A 13,934-nucleotide genomic window follows, 5' to 3' on the forward strand; every position below is an offset into this window, starting at 1 on the left:
TTCTCTAAGTATATCACATCATTTACAAAAAGTGATCATTTTATTTCCTTATTGCTATAGCTAACATTTCTAGAAGTATATTGTATAAAAATGTTGATAATTAGTGTCTTGTCTTTGCTTCTTATAGGGAAGTCTTCAAGTTTATCCCCTTTACAGATATTACTTACTCTTGGTTTCAAATAGATATTACTTATCTTTTTAAGAAAGTCTCCATTGATTTCTGGTTTCTGATGATTCTAATAGAAATGGATTTCTATTTTATCAAAAAGATTTTATGCATCTATTGATATTATATGATTTATTGATTTTATTATTTATTTGAAAAATTATGATAATATATTCTCTAATATTGGATTCCTGATATAATTCTATTGCTTCATAAAAGATAAGATTTGTCATATATTACTAAAATCACCTTGGTAGCATTATATTTAAATTTTTGAATTGATATTCATTAAGCAAATTGTAGTTTTCTTTTTCTATTTCTCCTATGCTTGGTTTAAGTATCAAAAACATATTTGTGTCATAAAAAGAACTTGGTAGAAAACCTTCTTTCCCTATGTTTAAAAATAGTTTGTATAGTATTGGGAATACTTGTTTCTCAAAATTTTTGTAGAATATACTTGTGAATACATCTGGTCTTAAAGATTTTTTCTTAGGAAACTCATTAATGGGTTGTTTTATTGTTTTCCAAATTAAAGTTATTAAAGTATTTTATTTTTTGTTAATCTGAGAAAATTAAGTTTTATAAATATTCACCTATCTCACTAATGTTAGTTTTATTGGCACAAAATTGGGCAAAATAGTTCTGAATATTTAATGTAATTTTACTTTTATTTGTAGTGTGTTTATCCTTTTAATTTTTGCTTCTTATAATTTTTTCTACTTTTTTTATAAAATCAAATTAGCCAATAGTATACATATATAGGTATATGTTTAATATGTAGATGCACATATATATATATATATATATATGTGTATATGTATAATATGTGTACAAAAGCATGCATATATGCAATCCTAAAATCATCTTCTAGTTTTACTCGATGGTGTTTTATTTTTTTATCAATCAAGTTAATTAGTCTCTCCTGTGTTTTTCATGATTTTCATCCAATGTTTAGTTAGAGATTTTTAGTTTATTGGGGTTTTATTTTTGTTTTCTAATTGGCTTTTTGGTTTCATGATCAATTCATTGATCTGTTCTTTTTCTCTTTTATTAAAATATGTATTTAGAGATATGTTTTCTCCTTAGTACTCTTTTGACAGTGTCGTAGAAATCATGGAACATTGTCTCATTGTTGTTATTCTCTTTAATGATATGAAAATGTTTCTATGATTTGTTCTTTGATAGACTCATTAATTTGGATTTGATCATTTAGTTTCAATTAAATTTTTAATTGAGGCTTTTATGGCTCTTAATTAAATATAATTTTATTGCATTGTGGGAACTGAATTTTTATTTTTCTTGGTGGCTTTATATTTAGGAGTTTTGACTTTGTTATCATTTTCCGAGTTTGTTTTGATCTTCTTTGTCACCATAATAATTTTCAATAGTCATAAACTTTTCATATTTTCTGCTCATTTTCCTAGCCTATTACTCAGTTTTTTTGCTTTTGGTTATGCTTTTGGTTATGAAGTTTTGTTTTCTTTTGTTCCCTAATAAATGTTCATTTTTTGTGAAGGCGCTATGTTTGGCTGAGAAACAGGTTTACTTCTTTCTATTTTTTTCTCAGTTTTCTCTAGAGGTCTCAATGAACATACTTACTTTTATAAGATCCTATTTATGTTCTTGAAAATCCTCTATTTCATTGAATGACCACCTTTTCCTCTGAAGGATTATGCTCAGATTTACTGGGTAGGTGATTGTTGGTTATAATTCTGGCTCCACTGCTCTCCAGAATATCGTATTACAAGTCTTCAGGTTCTTTAATATACAAAATACTACGTCTTGTGCTATTCTGACTCCATTATTCTGACTCCATTGCATTTAAATTGTTTCTTACTGTATGCTTGCAATATTTTCTCTTTGACCTGGGAGTTCTGGAATTTGAATACAATATTCCTGGAAGTCTTCATTTTGAATCTCCTTCAAGAGCTGATCAGTGGATTCTTTCAATTTCTATTTTACCCCCTGGTTCTAGAATATCAGGATAGTTTTCCCCAATAATTTCTTGAAAGTTAATGCCCAAGCTCTTTGTATTTTGATCATGACTTTCAGGTAGACCAAGATTTTTAAAATTATTTCTCCCGTTTCTATTTTCCAAGTCAGTTGTTTTTTACAATGAGATATTCCACATTTTTTCTACTTTTGTATTTTTGTATTTTGCTTTATTGTATCTCACTTTCTCATAAAGTCATTAGCTTCCATTTTCTTGTTTCTAATTTTTAAAATTATTTTCCTCAGTGAGCTTTTGTACCTCCTTTACAAATTGACCATTTTTTCTTTTTTTTGCTTTTTAAGGTATTCTTTTCCTCATTAACTTTTTATTTCCTTTGGCACCACTCTCAGTTGTTTTTCTAATTTTTCCTCTATCTCTCTTGCCTGATTTTCAAAATCCTTTTTGAACTCTTTCATAGCCTGAACTGAATTATTTTTCTTGGTGGCTTTATATGTAAGAGTTTTGACTTTGTTATTATCTTCCAAGTGTATTTTGATCTTCCTTGTCACCATAATAATTTTCAATGGTCATAAACTTTTCATGTTTTCTGCTCATTTTCCTAGCCTGCTACTCAGCTTTTTTTTCCTTTTTTTATTATAGCTTTTTATTGAGAAAACATATGGATGGGTTATTTTTCAACATTGATTCTTGCAAAAACTTCTGTTCCAACTTTTCCCCTCCTTCCCTCCATCCTTTCCCCTAGAAAGCAGGTAGTCAGCAGCATCTATTTAAAACCATCAGTAAGCATCATATGTAATGGAGACAAACTGCAACCATTCCCAATAAGATCTGGAGTGAAACAAGGTTGCCCACTATCACCATTACTATTTAATATTGTATTAGAAACGCTAGCTATAGCAATAAGAGCTGAGAAAGAGATTAAAGGAATAAGAATAGGCAATGAGGAAGCCAAATTATCACTCTTTGCCGATGACATGATGGTATACTTAGAGAACCCCAGAGATTCTGCTAAAAAGTTATTAGAAATAATCCACAACTTTAGCAAAGTTGCTGGTTATAAAATAAACCCACATAAGTCATCAGCATTCTTATATATCACTAACAGAATCCAACAGTCAGAGTTACAAAGAGAAATTCCATTTAAAGTACTGATACTATACTGATAATATAAAATATTTAGGAATCTATCTGCCAAGGGAAAATCAGAAACTTTATGAGCAAAATTACAGACCACTTTTCACACAAATTAAGTCTGATCTAACCAATTGGAAAAATATTAAATGCTCTTGGATAGGGCGAGCAAATATAATAAAGATGACAATATTACCTAAACTAATCTATTTATTTAGCGCTATACCAATCAGACTCCCAAAAAACTATTTTAATGACCTAGAAAAAATAACAACAAAGTTCATATGGAAAAACAAAAGGTCAAGAATTTCAAGGGAATTAATGAAAAAAAAATCAAATGATGGTGGCTTAGCTGTACCAGATCTAAAATTATATTATAGAGCAGCAGTTACCAAAACTATTTGGTATTGGCTAAGGAATAGATTAGTTGATCAGTGGAATAGATTAGGTTCAAGGGATAAAACAGTCAAAAATTTAAACCTGCTTTAAAACCCAAAGATCCCAGCTTTTGGGATAAGAACTTACTGTTTGATAAAAATTGCTGGGAAAATTGGAAACTAATATGGCAGAAACTAGGCATTGATCCATACTTAACGCCGTACACCAAGATAAGGTCAAAATGGGTTCATGACCTAGGCATAAAGAATGAAATTATTAATAAATTAGAGGAACATAGGATAGTTTACCTCTCAGACCTGTGGAAGGGGAAGGTCTTTATGACCAAAGCAGAACTAGAGATCATTACTGATCACAAAATAGAAAATTTCGATTATACCAAACTGAAAAGTTTTTGTACAAACAAAACTAATGCAGACAAGATTAGAAGGGAAGCAATAAACTGGGAAAATATTTTTACAGTCAAAGGTTCTGATAAAGGCCTCATTTCCAAAATATATAGAGAATTAACTCTAATTTATAAAAAATCAAGCCATTCTCCAATTGAAAAATGGTCAAAGGATATGAACAGACAATTCTCAGATGAAGAAATTGAAACTATTTCTAGTCATATGAAAAGATGCTCCAAGTCATTATTAATCAGAGAAATGCAAATTAAGACAACTCTAAGATACCACTACACACCTGTCAGATTGGCTAAGATGACAGGAAAAAATAATGATGATTGTTGGAGGGGATGCGGGAAAACTGGGACATTGATGCATTGTTGGTGGAGTTGTGAACGAATCCAACCATTTTGGAGAGTAGTTTGGAACTATGCTCAAAAAGTTATCAAACTGTGCATACCCTTTGATCCAGCAGTGTTACTACTGGGATTATATCCCAAAGAGATTATAAAGAAGGGAAAGGGACCTGTATGTGCACGAATGTTTGTGGCAGCCCTTTTTGTAGTGGCTAGAAACTGGAAACTGAATGGATGTCCATCAGTTGGAGAATGGCTGAATAAATTGTGGTATATGAAAATTATGGAATATTACTGTTCTGTAAGAAATGACCAACAGGATGATTTCAGAAAGGCCTGGAGAGACTTACACGAACTGATGCTGAGTGAAATGAGCAGGACCAGGAGATCATTATATACTTCAACAACAATACTATATGATGACCAGTTCTGATGGATCAGGCCATCCTCGGCAACGAGATCAACCAAATCATTTCTAATGGAGCAGTAATGAACTGAACTAGCTATGCCCAGAAAAAAGAACTCTGGGAGATGACTAAAAACCATTACATTGAATTCCCAATCCCTATATTTATGCACACCTGCATTTTTGATTTCCTTCACAAACTAATTGTACAATATTTCAGAGTCTGATTCTTTTTCTACAGGAAAATAACGTTTTGGTCAGGTATACTTATTGTGTATCTAATTTATATTTTAATATATTTAACATCTACTGGTCATCCTGCCATCTAGGGGAGGGGGTAGGGGGGGTAAGAGGTGAAAAATTGGAACAAGAGGTTTGGCAATTGTTAATGCTGTAAAGTTACCAATGTATATATCCTGTAAATAAAAGGCTATTAAATTAAAAAAAAAAAAAAAAAGGAAAGCAGGTAGTCCTATTCATGTTAAATATGTTAAAGTATATGTTAAATGCAATATATGTATACATATTTATACAGTTCTCTTGCTACACAAGAAAAATCAGATTTATAAAGAAGGTAAAAATAACCTGGGAAGAAAAACAAAAATGCTAGTAAACAAAAACAGAAAGAGTATTACTCAGCTTTTAACTCTCTATTAAAGCTGGGCTCTGTTTCCAGGATGGAGGTACATTGTCCCAGGATTCAATAGTTTTGTGCAGCTGTTTTCAGAGATCTTTCTAGTCACCTGACCACAAACATTCTTTTCTGCTGTCGAACAGTTCCCACTCCATTGTAGCTGTAAGATCAGTTGTTTTTACAATGAGATATTTCACATTTTTTCTACTTTTGTATTTTTTTGTATTTTGCTTTATTGTTTTTGCTCTATTTTTATTTTGCTTTATTGCTCTATTTGTTTTAATGGGCTAAAATGATAGAATCCTGCTTTGCTGATGCAGGGTTGGGGTGCACTGGGGATTCCCAACATGTAACCACAGACCCTATCCTCTCTGTTGACCTTTTGAGTCCTCCCTTATGTCCCTAGGCTGAGAGATCCAGAAGCCTCCAGCACTGCTGCTGATTCAGAGGGTCCACCTTGCTGATTCTGGGACCCCAGATGTGGTCGAGCTTGGGACTGTGGCCAGGCTGTGCTGGGACTGCATGTCATATTCCCACCCTGTTGGCACAGAAACTCTCCAGTGACCTTCCAAGGCCTGAGCTAGGTCTTCTAAAAGCCACCGGCTCTGTTACTGATTCAGAGGTTGGGCTGAGGCTGGGGCTGGGCCTGGGGCTGCTCTCATGAGGTCTGAACAAGGACTACACACTGGACTCACATCCCACAGACTTTTTCTGCTGATCTTCTAAGTTGCCTTCAGCTGTAAAATATTCTTCGCTGTCTTTTGGGGTGTTCTGATGCTCTAAAATTTGTTTAGAATCATAATTTAAAGGAACTTGGAGTATTTTTGGGGAGAGGTGGAGCGAGTTCCTGCCTTTACTATATTGACTCCACCTCTGATTCTATTCATATTCTTGACTTCTTAATTATTTATTTCTTGTCTAAATATACCCAACTGTGGAAGTGGAAATTTGAGCTACCTAGCTATATAGTATCATTGCTTATTCCCTCCCACAATCCATTTAACTTTTCTTTCTAAAAATGAATGCTATAGCTTTGATTTATTTGTTTATTATTGATATTACTTTATGGTTCCTTTTTACGAGATATACCCCTGCTTATCCATTTTAATTATGCATAATGGAGTTTTCTGTGTTGTCTGAGATCGTGATTGTTACCCTTGTGTTTTTTATTTCTTCTTAAGCAATCATGATTTCATTATCTTCTCACTTTGGTTAGTGATCTTTCCTTCAACCAGAGCATATTTTTAAGTCAGATCCTTTTTTTGTTGTTCATTTTAGCAAACCATTCTTGATTTGGAAGTATATGTTGATTTTGGGGTCTGATCCTAGCATGTGATATGGGCAGGAGTGGGAGGCACACTGTCTCAAGTTTCAAATTAGAGATAATTCTCAGACCTTGGGAGATTTTCTGTATTTTCAAGGTGATGTGATCTGAGAAGAAGTGTAATAATTAATATCTTAATATTCTCTCTGGTCCCTCTACAGTAAGAGCTTTTGATTGCTTGGGATTGTAAGCAATACTACTCCTCAGGGTCCCTCCTTCCTTAGGTCCCAAAATGATAGATTTTCTCAGGGTCCCTGATGCTCTGAGGCCAGAAGTGATACTGACCCTCTGGACCTCCACTATTCCTTCAGTGAAAGTGTTCTTTTCTGCTCTTGATCTAATCTAGAAGTGGGGATAGTCGTTAAATGTCTTGTCCTCCATCCAATGCTAGAACAGGGTCCCCTGTCATTTTTTTCAGACTAATTGACATGTGTGCTTACCATCTCTGGCTTTAAAATTCCTAAAGCTTCTATGATTTTGTGGCCACCACTTAGTCTCATCCCTGGTGCACTTTAGGTTATCCTCCTCACAGATCTCTTTTCCTTACCTCCTAATATATTGGGCTGCAAGGATGCCTTAATTTGATTTTTTTTTCACCCCACAATTTGATTTGAGGTAATTTTCAGAAGTTTGGAGGGAAATCTTGAAATAACTCAGTTGAGTACTTGTTCTATTCTGCCACCTTGACTCTTTTGTCTTCCTTGCTGAATAATACTAGGTACCATTACCTCTATGAAGAACTGTCTTGAAAACTCTGGTTTTTAGCAGTATGTCCCTTATCAGTTCCTTCAGAGTGATTTACTTGACCTTTCTCTTGCTCTCTTTACTTTCCATCTACCATTATGATTTTCTGTTTCTGTTTTGACCTTCCAGTACAATATAGATCTCTAAGTAGTACTATTTTATTTTCTTTCTTTTCCTAGTAACTATGACAATGGCTTGTACCCAATACTAATATTTTTTAAAAAATCAATTCCCGGTTAAATATTTGAATATAGAGTATATTTTATTCTTACAAACTCAAAATATGTTTAATTTTTAGGGAAAACTGAGGGGAAAAGGTTTTTTTTTTGTTGTTTTTTATGGTTTGTTTGTTTTTTTTTGCTGAGACAATTGGAGTTAAGTGATTTGCCCAGAGTCACACAGGAAGGTGTTTTTATAATAACAATAAAAATATTGTGTCTAATAATATATTATTTATTTAATGGTTATATAGACATTTTGTGTTGGGAGAGCCAGTTCTGATTTTTGTGGATACTAATGATATTTTGATTTTTAAAAAATTAAATTTCTTTTTGGTCTTAGCAACTTTACTACTTTCATTATTTCATTCTTATGTAAAACTCCCCAATATAAGGAAAATTGGGAGGAAGTATCTTTGAAAAATATTTTGTGAGAAATTATATTTACCTAGTTTTATTATTAAAATATATTTGACTAATTCCATAGTAATTTTTTTATAGGATGAAAAATGTATGTATAAAATACTGGTTGACATGAATCACTTGATGGGATACAGCCATTATTTCTCTTTCTATATTTGTTCTTCTGCTTTCTGATATAGAAATTGTCTAAAACAAAGACATAAGTGAGCACTTTAAGAAAAAAACATGGAGAAAAGGTTGAAGGAAATTATCAATTAACAATGGTATTATTATTGATTAAATTGTAGTAGACTCTCTTTAAATTAACATCAATGTAAGATTTTATCAAGCTTGAATAAGTTTAAGAATTTTCTGTGAATTAGAAGTCAAAAGTCCAAAAAATATTTCCCTTAAAAAGATATTTTCAATATGTATTAATTTTTCTTTAGAAATGCATGGCATGACTCAAATAAAATTAAGAAGAATTAAAAAGGTTTTCCTCAATATGTTTAGAATTTGAAAAAAGTATACTCATGGGATTCAGTGGAAACATGGAAAGTAGCCAAATGTTCAGAAATAGAAAATGGAACTTGCTTTTGTGCAAACAATGAGGAAAAAAATAATTACTCTTCTGAATGAGCAAACTGGCTCGCATCTCTTAATCCTGGGAATTTCTCCAAGATAGCCTCATACTCTAATTGAGGATAAGAGGTACGTACTTAGGAATAGCATTATTTCAGTAACAATTATAGGTTCTCATTTAACCTTTATTTTTCTCAGTCTAATATTTTCCTACAACCACCTAAGAATCAGGATTGAGACCTAATAAAAATTTTAATGTATTACTAAATAGAATGAAAAGTCTGATTTTTAAATTTTTTTCTCTTTTTTGATGTTGCTAGATACTTGTTTTATTAGTCTTTAAATATACACACAAAACTATATTTACATTCATTATTTTACTTGACTACAATTAAAAACTTTACTTACCACATAGTAATGAAGCAATGGAATCGGCTTCCATGAAAGTATAATTATTCAAATACATATATATATATATATATGTACAAATATATGCATATATATGTAGGCATATATATATGCCTACACACATATAAGTATATATAATATCCACATATGTGTTTATACACATATAGACAGACACATATATATACAAGTATCTGATTGTGCCTGTATATATATAGATACATACATATATATGTGTATATATATATATATATATATATATATATACACACATATATAGATGTGTATATATGTATGCATGCATATAGCTTATTAATATAGAAATATATAATAAAGCATATTACATATAATAGTATTATAAATATATGTCCTTTAGATGCATATGTTTTTTAATAGATCATCACAGTTAATACAGTTTTACAGAATGTCATTTTTTATTGTTTTTTCTCTAGGTTGATGGTTTGATTTTTTTCCCTAACTAAACAATGTTTATGACTTCACGTAGTTGGTATAGAAGTGACTCTTACATGTACATATCATCATTTTCTATCTGCTAAAATTTAACCAGTTCTGTGATGTTATTTGGCAAAAAAAAGTGCTTATATAAAGCAGAAGTTTTCAATGGGAAAAATTTAATCTATTATCATCCACCTGAAAAGAAATGCTCTAAATGAGTACTAATGAGAGAAATACATGGTAAATCAACACTGATCTTCCACATCAGACTCATCATATTGCCAAAGGTGATGAAGAGGAAAATTGTAAAGTTTGGAGTATTTCATGGAAAATAATCTCATTTATACATTTATTGGTAGAGTTCTGGTTTGATAAAATATTTCTATAAAAAATAATTAATCTCATTTAATATTTCATATTTACAATCTAAAATGTAAAAAACTTTTAAATTTTTTTCAGATTTTAACTTCCAAATTCTTTCCCTTTTTTCCCTCAGCCCATCAAGAAAGTAAACAATTTGACACAGGTTGTATATAAGTGTAAACACATTTCTATATGTTATTCTGTTAAAAAAAAAAACACAGACAAAAAAAAAAAGAAATTAAAAAAATTGTATCTTTGATCTGCATTCAGCCTCTAATAGTTCTTTCCCTGGGTATGAAAAGCACCTTAAATTATAAGTCCTATAGAAATGTCTTAGATCATTTTATTGCTAAGAATAACTAAGTTATTGATAGACCATCATGCAATGTGTTTTTTATTAAAGCTTTTTATTTTCAAAACATATACATGGATAATTTTTCAACATTGACCCTTGCAAAACTTTGTGTTCCAATTTTTCCATTCCTCCCCACCCTCTCCCCTAGATGGCAAGTAATTCAATACATGCCAAACATGGTAAAAATATATGTTAAATCTAATATATGCATATATATTTATACAATTATCTTGCTGCACAAGAAAAGTGAAATCAAAAAGGAAAAAAGAGAAAATAAAATGCAAGCAAGCAACAACAGAAAGAGTGAAAATGCTATGTTGTGATTCCACTCAGTTCCCATAATCCTCTCTCTGGATGTAGATGACTCCTTTTTTGAGATATAGTTGTCCATTAAAACTGCAACCTGCCATATTTTTTTTAAATCTATTGGAACAAACAATTGCTAAAGGAACAGAAATTTAAACATAAACACTGATTATAAAAATTTCCAAAATTAGTTTAAATTATATATAATGCCATGATGACAAGTCTAAAAATTTCCTAGGAATAGGCAGAGAGTAAACACTGTTCTTGTAAATAGATATGACATATAAGAGTAACAATGATTTAGACTATGGAATTTGTTGTAAAATCTCATGGAAAAGATTGATAAATCATTAGTAACATCATTTTCTAAAGAACTGAGCAGAAGTACTAGAAAAATAACTTTATAAAACATTTTTGGAGGTGAAGTAGCAATAGAAGAGTACAAGCATAAAGTCATCCAGTCTTTTTCAAATTCCCCTCAAAAAATTTTAAAATAATATCTCAAAACTAGAGTTATAATACCAAAATTTGAGTCATAATACCAGTCAAAGAATGAGGTGAAATAATTCTAGCCCAAAAAAACTTGTAAAGTCAATAGGAAAAGTTTGTCTCACTGAGGTATGAGGAGAGGACAGGAGTACACAGCACATGCCAACCCAGCAGTGAATCCCCAGTCCTCTACAGAAGACATGCAGCAATGGACCAGCCCTGGAAAAAGCCAGTAGTAAGCCTTGGGGACAATTAAATAGGCAGCAGTGACAAACTGAGCTTTTAATCCATAGATAATAAGGGAATTGGTCAACTGATCAGAAAGAAATTATAAGAAACTGTTAGCTGGCATTGGTTGCAGGATTTGGTTACGCTATACCTGCATGGTTTCAAGTTGCAGTTCCAAAGTAAGGAGAAATACTAGCAAAGTAGAATTCCAGAATGCAAAGAAGTAGAAATATGGATGATAATTCTAAGGCAGAACACCTGCATTTTTGATTTCCTTCACAAGCTAATTGTACAATATTTCAGAGTCTGATTCTTTTTCTACAGCAAAATAACGTTTTGGTCAGGTATACTTATTGTGTATCTAATTTATATTTTAATATATTTAACATCTACTGGTCATCCTGCCATCTAGGGGAGGGGTTGGGGGGGTAAGAGGTGAAAAATTGGAACAAGAGGTTTGGCAATTGTTAATGCTGTAAAATTACCCATGTATATATCATGTAAATAAAAGGCTATTAAATAAAAAAAAAGATAATTCTAAGGCAGAAAATAGATTTATTCAGTCACCTTGATGAGAGAACACCATAGGAGAGCACTAACTAAACATCTCCTTAGGTCATACCATTTTGGAAAAACTGAAAACTTACTGATATCTAGAACTAGTCCTGAAAATAATAGCATGAAAAACCTACATCTTGGGGTAGTGCCCCATCCACCTAAGAAAGAGCCCAAGTTCAAGAAAAAAAATAAACAAAAAAAGAAAAAGGTATGGGAAGTGAGCAAACAACAAAATAATAAAATGAGCATAGAAAATTACTATGATGACATAAAATATCAAAACACAAATTAAAACTGGAAAACTTGTCAAAATGACTATATGCAAGGCTCAAAAAAAATGTTAATTGATCTCAGGCCAAAAAAGTATACTAGAAATACTTTTAAAAGATTTTTAAAATCAAGTAAGAAAGGTAAAAGCAACATTAGGAAAATAAATAAGAGTGATGAAAGCAGAAAATAACATTTTAAATAGGAGTATCAAACCAAATAGTAAAAGATGTACAAAAATACACTGGAAAAAATAGAACTCTTTACCAATCAGAATTGGACATATAAAAAAATACATATATTCACTAGCTGAAATAATTAACAGCTTTAGCAAAGTTGCAGAATATAAAAACAATCCACATAAAACATCAGTATTTCTATATATTACTGGCAAAATCCAGCAACAAGGTAGAAAGGAAAGATTACATTGAAAATAACTTTACATGATATGAAATATTTGAGAACTCCCCTTCCAAAAAAATAAACATTCAGTGAAATTGGGGGCTTTCTTACGTTTCTGATGGAAAGAAGAAAACTAAATAGAAAATTCAATTTTTAAATAAAAAACTGAAGAGAAGCATAAAAAGGTAAACAGGAATGAAAAATCACAAAGTATAAAACAAAGTTAAACCGTTTACATACCTACACAGGAAAATGATTAAAGAGTAAAAAAAAAAAGGAATTTATATGATCAGAAAGTTAAGTATAAGTTGTCTTTCATAAAAAGATTTTTAAAAATAAGGGATGAAAGAGAAAATTGTACTGGGAGATGAGAGAAGAGAGAGAGAAAATAGGGTCTATTATAGCAAATGAAGACGTGTAAAAAACTTATGACGGCAAAGGGAAAAGAGAGAAGAGAATGTGCATTATTTGAACATTATTTCAATTTATAATAAGACTTGAATGTTAAGCAATAATATAATATGAATGAAATAATAATGAATAATAAACAATAAAGAATTAGACATTATTTGAATTATTCTCATCAGATTGTATCAAAGAGATTGTACAATTATCCTACAGGAAAATAAGGGGATAGATAAGTAGAGGGTAATATAATAGAGGGAAAGTTGAAAGAGGTCATGATCAGAAGCAAAACACTAGTGAGGAGAGAGACAAGGCAAAAAGATAGAAAGAGGTAAGTATAAAGTGGATGTGAAAGAGATAGAGGGAAATACATAATAATTATTAATATAAATTTGAAGGATGAATTCTCCCATAAAACAGAAGTGGATAGTAAAGTAGATTGTTTAGAAACTCTAAAACAGAGGGACACGTGTAGAGTAAAGGTAAAAGCCTGGTACAGAATAAATTATTCTTCAGCTAATGTTAAAAAAAAAAAAAGCAGGAGTAGCAATCATTATCCCAGACAAATCAAAAGCTAAAAGTAGATGTAATTAAAAGAAACATGGAAGGAAATTAGATTTGCTAAATGTTACCACAGTCAATGAAGTAATATCAATAGTAAAACAAATTCACCAAATATTATAGCATTCAAATTTCTAAAGAAGTTAAAGGATTTGTAGAAGAAATGGATGGTAAAACTATATGAATGGAGCAATTCAACTTTCCCCTCTCAAAATTAAATAAATCAAGCCACAAATAAACAAGAAAGAAGGTAAGGAAATCAATAGAATTTTAGAAAAGTTAGATATGATAGATCTCTGGAGAAAATTTAATGGGGAGAATAAGAAATATACCTTTTCTAATGGTACATAGCATCTACACAAAAATTGATCATGGCACAAAAAAAGTCATAATCAAATGAAGAAAGAAATAACGCATCATTTAAAAATCATGATATAATA

This window comes from Sarcophilus harrisii, chromosome 5 (assembly GCF_902635505.1).
Source record: "Sarcophilus harrisii chromosome 5, mSarHar1.11, whole genome shotgun sequence".
NCBI lineage: Eukaryota > Metazoa > Chordata > Mammalia > Dasyuromorphia > Dasyuridae > Sarcophilus > Sarcophilus harrisii.